The following is a 12,844-nucleotide window of genomic DNA, read 5'->3' as shown; positions in this document are numbered from 1 at the left end:
TCTTGAAGTACAGGTTTATTTTATTTTATTTAAATTATTTTTTCCATTTCCCCTGATTCTCCTTGAAATCTTTTCACTCAACCTTTGCAGTAGTGAAGCATCTACATGGCATATTTAACATGATGCTTCTCACTAAAGAAAAGCTACTGTATCCTCTTTCCTTTAACTACTCAGAAGAAATTGAGTAATGTGGCTAGAAGTAGGAATGGGGCACAGAAATCTGTGTATGGTTAGAAGTTGGAAATGCAACAGTGTGAGATAAATGTTAGGATGTGTGAAAACAAGAGATGAATCAGTCTTTAGAGTGTCTCTCTACAAATACTGGCAGTTAAGCAAAAACTGACTGAAACTGTGCCATGCAGCAGGTTGCCAAATACTTTATACCATCTGAGTCTCCAAAAAGCAAACCTTGGAAACAGCCTTGCTAAGAAAATCGTAACTGAATGTAGAAACCAGTTACTTTCTCTACTTTTGTTACTGTTTATCCTCCTTTCTGTCAGGATGGACTGTTATCTCCCTTTATTTGACACCTTCAAAATTTATTTGATTACAGTTCCCATTATCCCCAGCCAGCAGAACAGATTTGGGTTCTTGTTACGTTCTACATATGCAAACATAATTAGTATATCTGATGTCCCTTCAGCCTCTAAGGTTTATTTTATTATGTAACTTGTGCAACAAAGGGTGCCCTGATAATTGGAATTGCAGTTGTTCCAATGGCTAATACTTGCCACTTTCTCTTACGCATGCTAGCCAATCTGTCTGGCCAAATATGTGCACAAACTGCACAATTAAGAAGTTAGCTTAGCCTCTTAGCAGCCTTGAGGATCTGGTGAGTTGGTGGAGCTGTGATGCATTTAGTGAAACTAGGAAGGGGGGGAAAAGTGCCAGTCTGAAGTCTAGCACTTCAGAGCCCTGAATGTGTAAATACTTCCCTTGTGAGTTATTTTACTCATATTACTCTAATTTAAGTTAATTAGATCAATCACTCAAGGGAGAGAGAAAAAACAGCTCCTATGGTTATCTATCTACAGGGTTAAGACCACAATGCAACCACACACAGGTACATTCTGTTAAAATCCATTGACAATATGAGTCACGAGTAAGGCAGCTAAAAAGGTTTCATATGGAAAATAATAGACAGTGGAAAAGAGGTGGTCTGCCTCTGCTGGAGTTGTCTTTTAAAGTTTATGAATGGCTAGGCAGAAAAGTATTAACAAAGCCAATCAGGGCAAGTTTTAAACTGAGGATTGCTTCTGTCTTTCAGTTAGCAGGAGGATAGGGAGTTCCTCATTTGTCCTGCCTAAGTCATTTATTTGTAAGCATCTGAATAGATGCCTGGAGTGGAAAACCAATGACCCTCCAGATGTTATTGACTCTAATTCCCATCACCCCCAGTCAGTATGACTAGGGATTATGGGAACTGTTATTTTTGTTGTATAGTTTTGAAATAAAAATAACATATGCAATCATCAAAGTGTAAAGAGCAATGAACAGCTTCTGCAGTACAAATATTAAAACAGGGCACTTTACACAGGTACTCACAAGCAGAGCTGTCCCCATGGTGTCTTTTTTTAAAAGATCATCTAGACTTAATTTTGGGCAATATTATTGAAAAAGTCAAGTCACACCCAACAACTCTCTCTGGAATCTCCAGTGTGGACAAATTGGGCTGAAACTATCAGACCTGGGAGCAGTAGTCACCACCAGAAAACAATATGTTCTCCACCTTGTTGTAGACAGTGGAGTCTTAATTCTGTTGATTAGCGCCTACAAATCCTGCCCTTGACCCCTGCAATGTTCTCTGTCCTGCCTGATATATTAAATGAAATTAAATTTAACTAACAAGCCAAAATGCTTGTCACCAGCACCATTTTTAACTCATAGAAAATGAAAAAGGAGGTGGTAGCAGGTCAACATTTTGTTATGAAGCTGCCATTGCCTCCCCATTTATAAAATAAAATAAAGCTACAGTGGTACAATGTCAGAAATTATCCTGAGTGACCAAGGAGCATGGCAGAAAAATGACTGTGGGCTGTCATGGAGCATCTTGAACAACTTGGGAACATAGTGGAGAATATTCCACAGCTATAATTCTGCTGCTCCCTTGACCAGCCTCTATGTTCTGCTGGGTTTTATAATTCGGGCAACCAATATATAATAGGAGCAGACATATATTTCTTATTCGTGTGTATTTACCATTTGGATTTAAAATGGGATAAGAGTTATCTACTTTTCACAACCAATGTCATACAGGGGTAAAAGAAGTTGGCCCTTCTTCCATCTCACTGTTTTCTGACTGTTTTATGTCTGTTTCAATAATTATGAGGGTGGGATAACTACAAAATCCAAAGAAGCAGTCTTTGGTTTTTTTTTTTTAAAGGAAGCTAGTAGGTACAATAAGTAAAGAGCTAATTAACTGCTCCAGGTGTACACAGAGTAACTTGGATGCATACAGAGGTCACAAGGGCTGGTAGTGTTGTTTTGCTGTTGTTGCGTGCCTTCATTTTTTTCCTGACATATAGCCAACCTAAAGTGAACCTACCCTGTTTGTGCTTTTGCCAAGTGTGACAGAGTGTGACAACCATATTGCTTAAGAATTCCTGCTGTTAATTAAGATAAAGAAGTCCTCTATTGGAAATACAGGGTCACCATCTTTAGAACAGTAACACTCTCTGGCTCTCCCATCTGTGATGTGTAGCTGGACAGAGCATGTTTTTTTTTCCCTTTTAGATGAGGTGAAGCTGGCTGGGTCATTTCTAATATCTCTTCATAGAGCTGCACAGGCTATGATGCCCTCTGGAGACCGTGAGAAGACAAGACTACTTTGTCTCTTCCAACACAATAGTCACAGAATTAGGGGATGTATAAATGTATTGTTGAGGAATTTGAGTCTACATCTCATCCAGCACTCTAGCAGCAAATGTTGAGACATGAGAGGTGTCAGGAATGAGAAAACTTCCCAATGTTGCTAGATTTCAGCCATCAAGATCCTTCAGCATTGGCTATGATGTCTATGGCTGCTGGAAACCATAGGCTAATAACAGTAGAGGGGTGCATTTTGGCTACTCTTTAATAATAATAAATAATAATAAAGGCCATACTAGTAGATGGAGCAACTTTCTTAATTTAAGATCAATAAAATAAAGTATTTCAAGCTATGTGTACACTATCAATTGTAAACCACAGGACTGAAATGGAAACTTTTTGTGATGGTTTTGACCTAAGGCCCGATACGACTTGGGTCCAGGCTATTTGAAGGACCATATCTCCCTGTGTGAATCCATCAGAGTTTTAAGATCATCTGGAGATATCCTCTTCTGGGTCCTACCATCCTCTCAGGCTCATCTGGTGGGAACAAGGGAGAGGACCTTCTTGGTGGCAGCTCTCAGATTTTGGAATTCCCTTCCAAGAGCGGCCAAGATGGCACTGTACTTGCTGTCCTTCCAGTGGCAAGTTTTTTTAAAAGTGTGCTACCAAGCCTTTATAGATGGTTGAAATTGAGCTCTTAATGCTCTGTGATGCTGGATTTGAAGGTTTAAGAGGTCTGCACATAGTCTTATTTTTACTGTTTTCATATGTACAGTTTTTAAACACTTTTATCTTTTAAATTGCATTTCACTCTTTTAATGAGTTATGTATTTTAATACTGTACTCTACTAGGTTAGTTCTATTTTAATGCCCATTTTTTTACGTTTTCAACTGTAGTTTTTTTTAATATGTAAGCTGATTTGTAGCCCTATTTGGGGGGGATGGGGTATAATAATAACTATAATAAATAAATACATTTTGTAGGAGCTGTAGCTCTGGGACAGAGTACAAACCTTTTACAGAACATATTACAGTGTGCTATTACACATGTTTTATGGTGTTATGAGATTTGAAGAATTGGCAGTGGAAATAGACATGCTTTTTAGGGTATATAGAGGTTAAGGAGGGCTTTCGTTGTTTCTGTAAAATAAATTGTGAGGGGAACAAAGAGGCAAACATTAATGAACAATTAATATGGATGCTGTTTGCTTCTAATCTTCATAGGTCTATACTGAGTCCTCACTGAGACCTATACCTAGCTGTCAAGCAGACGGGTGGCTTGGAGTGGCCTCTGGCCACATCAGCCATGAGCATGACCTGACCAGTGCAGAACTGAGGTGACCAGACACCGCAGTCCCAAGGCCAGTCATTGCCATAATCCACAACAGACTGCTGGCAAGGAGTTCTTTTTTTGTGGCTGGATTTGGGATGCCTTAGACACAGCTTCGGCCCGATCTGGGGGTATGCATCACCTGAACACCTCACCCCCGGACTGGCCCAAAGGCAACACTTTTGACCTGTCTGTTTTGGACCTAAACCCAAGACTGCTCTGTTTCAAGTCCCTTTTCTCTTCCTTTTTCTGGCTAGAAACATAAAGCAGGATAGTTTTTTTTTTTTACAACTTTAAATTCCTTTTTTACAAAGGTGGGAGCAATGGGGCTAGACCAAGCCATCATCACAACTGCTGCCACCAGGAGAGGAAGAGGGAAGAATGAGGGGCTAACCCAGACCACTATTTGCTGCTGCAGCTGCCCAGCCACCAAGAGAGTAAAGGGGGAGAGCAAGGGCTCGCCCAGCCAACCACATTCAGCAGAAGGAAGAGGGCAGAGAGAGAGGTGACAACAGAGCAAGAAGAGGCTGAAGTAACAAAGGAAGAGGCAATGATGGCAGTGGAAAAACAGAGGGGGCATTGAGCAGAGGAGGGAGGAGCTGGCGGGAGCTTTTTTCACTGTCCCAATTCTCATGTCCTATATAAGAAGAAAATCAAATTTGAGATGTGGTGCTGGGGAAGAGTGCTGAGGATTCAGTGGACAACCAAAAAGACAAAGAAATGGGTCCTAGGACAGATGGAGCCTGAATTCTCCCTGGAATCCAATATGATGGAGCTGAGGCTCTTTCACCACATCTTGAGAAGGCATGACTCATTAGAAAAGACAATAATGCTAGGAAAGGTAGAAGGCTGTAGAAAGAGAAGAAGACAGCACACCAGATGAGTAGTAGACTCAATCAGTGAAGTCACAGGCCTGAATCTGCAGGACCTAAGCAACACAGTAAAGGATACAGCGTCTTGGAGATGTTTCCTCCATGGAGTTGATATGAGTCAGGGTCAACTTGAAAGCAGTTAACAACAACGACAACAAAATCAATGAGAAATCTGTACTTAGGATAAGAGGCTACTGTTAGAATAGAATATGAAGAAACAGAATGGTTCCCAATTGACAAAGGGATCAGACAAGGATGTATTCTATCACCCCACCTGTTCAACTTGTATGCAGAAAATGCAGAAAATATCATATGAAGAGCAGGTTTAAACTCAGAACGAGGAGGTGTGAAGACAGGAGGAAGGAACATCAACAAGATGCCATACTACCATAGTACTAGTGGAAAAGATAGTAATACTAGGAAAGGCAGAAGGCAGTAGAAAGAGAGGAAGACCACATGCTAGATTGCTAGACTCAATCAGGGAGGTCACAGGTCTGAACTCGCAGGATCTGAGTACAGTGGTAGAGAACAGCTTTAAAAAGGCTGTTAAGACGGATCTCTTCCGGCAGGCCTTCCCAGAATAGAGAACCCAGCCTTAGAAGAACGTCTGGTAAAGATACTGCTGCTCCCACTGATTGTTTGCAGGTGTGATGTTGCTGACTTTTTGGTCAGCTTTTAACTTGTATGTTTGCTTGTGTATTTTTTGTTTTGCGCCTTTTTAAATACTGTATTGGATTTAATACTTTTTTAAGGAGGGGAGGGTATTAGGGATTTTATATGTTCTGTATTTTTAACTTTGTTAGCCGCCCCGATTGTTCTCAGAGGGGCGGGATACAAATAAATTATTATTATTATTATTATTATTATTATTATTATTATTATTATTATTACAGGGGGTATTGGAAATGTCTAATTCACAGGGTCACCATGTCGAGATCAATTAAAAACAACAAACCTGTGGACAGAGCAGGCTAAGCCAACCTCCTGAGCAATGGGAAGAATTTAGGCTTGACTCCGACTGTCATACAGAAAGTTGAGTTGAAGTGTATTATTAACACTTAATGGATCTCTCTATTTGATTGTGAATAGCTATTACCAACTGAAATTTATATGTAATACCTAGACTTGATAGGACCACTGACATAATGCTGCACTTTATATCTAATTCAAAAATGAGATTCTGTTAATAGAGTTTCCTAAGAGCCACTCCATGCATTCACATTTATTTATTTATTTACCTTGATTCAACCAAACATTTTACTGTGTTCCCATAAAACTTTATTGTACACAATGATTAACCTCCTCCCACAAGTCACTTAAGTGCCAAGGCACCAAAGATGAAACCTGACACGACTGGCTGTCAGTTCCTCCCACATTTTCAGAAACCAACCTTGCAGATGTTGGAGCAAAATATATGAACTATCTGTAAGCAAAATTTTAAGTATTAAATGAGAATGATATTGCATTAATTACTGCTTGAATTCCAGCAGGCAGAAAAAAAGTTTGTTATTCTTTTAGAAGGCTTTTTGAAGACTTGTGGAAAGGTTTATTTGTGGATAAAGAGCCAGGCATAGCTCCATCTTGCCTTGGGCCATTGGCTGATGAAGGCCCTTCCAATTGCCATGGCTCTAGCTTGAGGGAGAGAAGAGCAGCCAGCATCTGTAACCACCACCCCAGCGTCCCACTTTTCCTCGTGAGTCCTATCTCATTCAGATTGTAAACCTAAGGGCTGGGAACTGTCAGACTGATAATTTTTAAAATATCCTTCTTGACTGAAGGGCAGGGCATAAAGACACTAAACAAATAAGCAAGCAGCTTCTTCTAGGACCACCACCATCATATTTTGTTATACAAGGGCCCTTTGTATCTGCTGGGGTTTGGTTCCAAATCTATGTAGATACCAAATCCATGGATGCTTAAGTTCCATTAAACACAATGGCATGATAAAATACTGTCCCTTATATCAAATGGCAAAATCAGGGTTTGCTTTTTGGAGTTTACATATTTTTTGAATACAGTATTTTAAAGCCGTCAATGGTTGAATCTGTGGCAAGAAGGGCTGACTGTACTTTTGTTGATGATAGCCATCAGGGAAGGTGTGTTTCCAGCTAAAAGGTACAATAAAATTATTCAAATAGTTCACAAATAAGTAATGCTAACATTTTAAAAATATCTTCAGTCACACAGCCCCCAAACACAGTCCTTTAACTTACCTCTATCCCTGCCATCCTGCAGAAGTCTTCTGTTGCTGGATGAACAAATGAGACAGGGACTCGTTGAGAAGAGCAGAAAGAGAGAGCAAGAAATGTGCCAGTGGTGGAACTGGAAACAGTGGCAGCACCACCAGTGAAGGAACAGCAGCAGGAAGGAGGTTGATACTGGGCTATCAACAGTTCCACACATGTGCCTCCTGGTACCAACAAATCAGCATACAGTGGTACCCCGGGATACGAATTACCCAGGTTACGAATTTTTCGGGTTACGAAAAAATCCCATAGGGATTTATTGTTTCGGCTTACGAAGGTTTTTTCGGGTTACGAAAAAACCCCGGCGCCGTTTTCAATGGAGCCGCGGCAGAGCCGCGGCTTTTTTTCCATCAGCGCCTATGGCAATTCGGGTTACGAAGGTTTTTCGGGTTACGAAATTAGCCGCGGAACGAATTAATTTCGTAACCCGAGGTACCACTGTACCTTTATTCCATTCATTTCCTATTGCTTTAACAAACTGTCAAGAAGTCACATTTGATCAAGTCACCAGGTCAAATTGTCTTTAAAGGAGACATTTTTGGTGATATCTTTGTCGTTTACATCAGTAAAGAAAGTCCAAAGTTTGTCCTCTCAAATGCACTGGACTAGATATTACCTGAGACAGATAGTGTTATAACAGCCATTAAATTGCAAGCTCTTCCAGAAAGGACAGACTCAGTATACATACTAAAAACCCAGGAGGAATCAGGAACATCACCACTTTCAGTTTAGGTAGTGAGGCTGTTAGTCACCAGAGATATAGAAGGTCAACACAAAATCCCTACTCTGTCTCAAGACCTCCGTGCTAGACAGAGTCTCTCAGAGGTTGTTACTAGTAGCATAGTATTTCTGATAAGTGAGCTAGGATCATTAAAAAGTATTACAAATCTCTCTGCTTTCCTTTCTTAGGCTTAGCTTGATGCTGCAACTGATAACTTGGAGGAGGTTTCTGAGAGAAATTTACACCTCCCCCTAGTCTCCCATTTCCTTCCTGTGCCTATGCCCTTTGGACCCTGTAAATTCATTCCTAGAAAAATCAATACACTGAAAATGAAGAACAAACATAAAGAGCAAATAAAGCAAAGCACATGGATAATTCTGGCCAAATCATACCCATTCATTTTGGCTGGCAATCATCATATATTAATGAATGCTGATTTACATTATTTCTATATAGGGGCTGGGATCTTATCCAGCCTATCTCCTCTTATGAACATAAGTCTTCAGCTGTCACTGTAATCAGTACTGTATCTAGTTAAAGCCACATACCTTCCAGAATGGCCTTTAGCCATTAACCTAACCCATTTTCTTTGCTGGCAGTACATGAGTTAATTTGGAGAGAGAGCTCATGAGGAATTGGTTTCTCACACCCATATTGTCCATTCCTCCCTGATGAGAACATTTTGGAAGCCTCTACCAGAAGTGTACAATGCATGCTTGAACACAACAGAGGTGGCTATTAGTGCACTGATACTATGGATCATGAACATCCCTTAGCATTCCTGTTAATTCAGAATTCAGCTCTTGAACACCACTGTGTTAAGCTGACTCATCATTTGTGAAAACAAATTCTAATTGTTGAGACAACCAGTATGAGAAAGACACATGTGAATTCCAGAAATGAAAATTAAAATAGTTTTGTAATTTGATTATGCTTCATCCTCTAAAATTATTGCTTAAAGTAGAGAATTTGCATGTACACCAAACTAACATACCACAAACCAAAACTTTGGGATTCAATAATAACTGGAATTAAGATCCCTATCTCACACTTTGGAAAACAAGCATCATAACTAGAATTTGCTTCTGTCTCCTTCTTTAATTTGGTTTGTTTATAGCAAAATATGCAGTGTGGTTTGGGTGTATTTCTATATTTAAAGATGACCAAGGGAAACAGATTCATCCTGATTTTATTTTTATTTTATTTTTGGCTTTGTTTTGTTTAAACAATAGAGATGGTAGGAATACAGTCTTCTCCCTCCCCTTGGTCCATGCTCCTTTGACATTAACAGCAGCTTCCCACACAGACATTTAGCAAATTAAAATTCTCCTAGCACAAAGATAAGTGGTTAAAAAAATGTTATGAGGATTCGATTGTGACTGCTATTAAAGGCAAGCAAATGTTAAAAAGGGAGATTTTAATTCTGTAGGACTACTTGTCTCTGCTAGATATCAATATAGATATTACTCATCCCATTTAGTGTTTTAGATATTCCATTTATGCATTGTATACGTTTGTTGTTGTCTGCCTCCAAGTCATTTTTACTTAGGGTGACCCTAAGGTGAATCTATAATAGGGTTTTCTTGGCAATTTTTTTCAGAGAGGATTTGCCATTGCCATATTTTGAGGCTGAGAGAGTGTGACCTGCCCATGGTCACCCAATGCATTTTTATGCTCAAGCTATGAATCGAACCCTGATCTCTAGATAGCCTTTTGGCTGAAGAGCGGAGTATAAATATTATTATTATTATTATTATTATCATTATCATTAGAGTCCCAGAGTTTAAACCACTATACAGTACCATGTTTGATACTTGTGTTTTAAAAGACTTGCTTTTCATAAATACACATGAGATTCTGATCCCAATCCTTTTGCATGTGTGTAATAAGTGCAAACGCCATTGGCACTTATATACACATACATTTATTGGAAGGAGGACCTGATCTACTCTTGCTTAATAGAAGTAGTGTTGAAATCTCAAATTTATGGAAATTAACAAAGAGAGTTCAGTAGCTTACTTTGGATTTTTCCTTCATTCCATTTATAGCACATTGGCTGTAAAAATAGTCATATGGTCACAAATTATTTGTGGAAGACCTTCAAATTAGATGGAACAAAATGATGAAATCAGTAAACATAATATCAGTGCTCTCTGAACCCATACCAATTCATACTTATTAAGGCAATTTATTTAAGAAATCACATTCAGAAACAGAGAACACCTCAACCTGTTCCTCAAATTGGTTTACAGTGTGTTCATACAAAAAATGTATCTTCTGTTACCTCTTGGTATGCTCTCTGGCGCAGTGGTCCCCAAATGTTTTGTGGATTCCAACCTCTTTTGTCTTGGGCAATAACCCTAGCACTCCCACCCCCATGCATATTTCTTGCAAATTCAAAATAACCAATCTTGGTCGCTTTGCACCTAGCCACCCTGGGAGCTGCAACCAAGCTGGCTGAACAGCAACTAATAAGCCTCTCACCCATGCCAACCCTCCAGCAAAGGCTAGTGCGGGCAAGAGGCCTCTTGGTCACTGCTCAGCCAATTGCTTGGTTGCTGCTCCCAAGGTGCAAAGGGAGACGTTTCTCCCTGGTGAGAAAGGACTCTCAATCCTTCTTTGTTGGGCCAGAGAGGAGTGCAGCCAAAGTGTGTATAGTGGGTTTACAGAAGCCACATGCCCTGGACTAGAGACTCGCACAGACGGGAAAAGGGAGAGAGTTTAACTACAGGAGTGCTCCAAGGTGAAGGATCCTTTCCAAGATTCAACCCCAATATTCCTCCCTCTCTTTCATCAGAGTGGTGGCTTCCCCACACAGTTTCAAGAGTCCCCAGACATACACACACACTTTGTCTGTTATCTTTTCTCTCATCCTGTCTGATGAAAGAAAACAGGAGCAGCAGAGTAGCTCCTACTTGCCAGCCAAGTGCTAGCAAAGCTCACAAAACCTAAGCAGAGTTCCAAATCTGAAAGCTCCCTTTTGCTGCCACTTCTCCCCCACTGCCACGTGGTTAGGGTTGCCATACTGCCGGACCTCCAAACCAGGAAAAATGTAGGACAACATTTTCCCTTGCGATCGCGGCGGGGAGCGGAGGCCAAGCGGCGAGGGAAAGCTTTCCCTCCCCGCCTGGGCCCTGGGCCTCGCCGCGATCGGAGGCCAGGATCGGGGCCTCGCCTCCTTCCTGGCCCCCGCAGGGACCAGGAAGGAGGCGAGGAGACCGGCGGCGATCGCCAGGGCCTCGCCTCCTTCCTGGCCCCTGCAGGGACCAGGAAGGAGGCGAGGAGGCTGCAGGGAGGCGGGGAGGTTGGCGCGGCTGCGCCCAAGAGGTGCCGCCTCCCTGCAGCCTCCTCCGCCCCAGGCCTCGCTGCCCTCCTCTTCCTCCATGCGGCCATGCGCGGTAGAGGAGGAGGAGGGCAGCGAGGCCCCGAGGGTTGCCTAGCAACCCCGCTGCAACTGGGCTTTTCCCGGTTTTTGGCAGCACCCGTGCCGGGACCAGACAGGTGCCGCCAAAACCGGGAAAAACCCGGTTGCAGCCGGGTTATGGCAACCCTACACGTGGTCCAACTCCTTGCTCTAGTCAGTCCCAAAATGGTGCCACTGCAAGCCACAGAAGCAATGCCCTGTGCCCAAGTCTCGCAAGAGTTTCCCAGTCGCTACTGCCACCACCAGTGAAAGTGCAGCTAAACCACCACATTAAATTATCAGTGAGGCTGTACTGTATTTTTATGGAACTCTGAAAATAAATTTCATGCAACTCTCATCCCCACCATGGGACTAAAGGCTGACGGTTCCCCTTGTTTTTCTTGCGTACCAGTACTTTGACTGACAGTCCCCCTGCTGCCCCCTTTCCTCCTCATTGCCCCCCTGGATCGTTCCACTGCCTCCCTGGGGGGCGCATGCTGCCCATTTTGAGAATCACTGCTCTGAGATTTGGTTCCAGGATCCATGTGGATATCAAAACCCATGAATGCTGAAGTCCCATTATATACAATGGCATAGTAAAATGCTATCCTTCATATAAAATGGCAAAATCAAGGTTTGCCTACTGTAATTTATATATTTTTGGAAATATTTTAATGCCATGGATAACTGAATTTGTGAATAAAGAATCTGTGGATATTGAGTCTTCTTAACTCATTTAGATCTTGAAAAGGTAAAGAATGCATACTTACATGTATTCCATGTAACATTACATCATGTAGGAATGGCCTCACTTTCCTTTTCTAGGAATCAAGAAAGCAGCTAGGCCACGTGATGAAAACACTGATTATGGTGATGAAGTAATGGCACTAAATATGTCAATCCTAATTGAGGATGTCATACACTTGCTCTACTGGATAGGTTTAACATGCATCGGAAAACTTTTGGAAAGCACATAAAACCAAACAACAATAATGAACTTGTTTCAGAAACAAATTCGTTATATCTTCTTTTCCCGACATCGTGACCTTTTTTTATTCCATATACCCACCTTTAGAAGGCAGTGTGAAGCTCTTTAAAAGACACCCAACACCATCCATGGTGTCATTCTGACACTGACATGATCCTCTCAAGGTCAATTATTCTGTCATCAGAGCCAAGTTCTCATGCCAGAACTGAACAGCACAGAAGGTCTAAAGAGTTCAACCCCTTTATCTTACAACACTCAGCACACTCTTAGCAATGTAAAAATAATATGTATTAAGTAACCATCATGATAGAAAGAATTAAATTTCAGGAAATCAATGTTTTGGGTTTTTTTCACTATGGCCTGTTGAAGATTAGAATGCTTGTGAAGTAAGGAAGTATCTAAATGTTCTCCTTAAAATAGAAACCATTTCAACCCTGCAAATTTCTTTGGTTACTATTTCCTTTTATGAATCT

General features: G+C 41.2%; 1 protein-coding gene across 2 annotated transcripts in view; it reads right to left on the bottom strand.

The window, feature by feature from the left end:
* The window catches only part of PLCL2 (phospholipase C like 2), a 126,664-nt gene extending 119,224 nt beyond the window's left edge, over positions 1–7,440 (bottom strand). For both annotated transcript variants that reach the window (XM_042471984.1, XM_042471988.1), the window contains exon 1: positions 7,227–7,440. The gene's annotated coding sequence lies outside the window, so the exon portion shown is untranslated. The remainder of the gene's footprint in view (positions 1–7,226) is intronic.
* Positions 7,441–12,844: the final 5,404 nt, after the last annotated feature.

The sequence above is a fragment of the Sceloporus undulatus genome, chromosome 6, assembly GCF_019175285.1.
Source record: "Sceloporus undulatus isolate JIND9_A2432 ecotype Alabama chromosome 6, SceUnd_v1.1, whole genome shotgun sequence".
Classification (NCBI taxonomy): domain Eukaryota; kingdom Metazoa; phylum Chordata; class Lepidosauria; order Squamata; family Phrynosomatidae; genus Sceloporus; species Sceloporus undulatus.
This window is presented reverse-complemented; position numbering and strand designations above follow the sequence as displayed.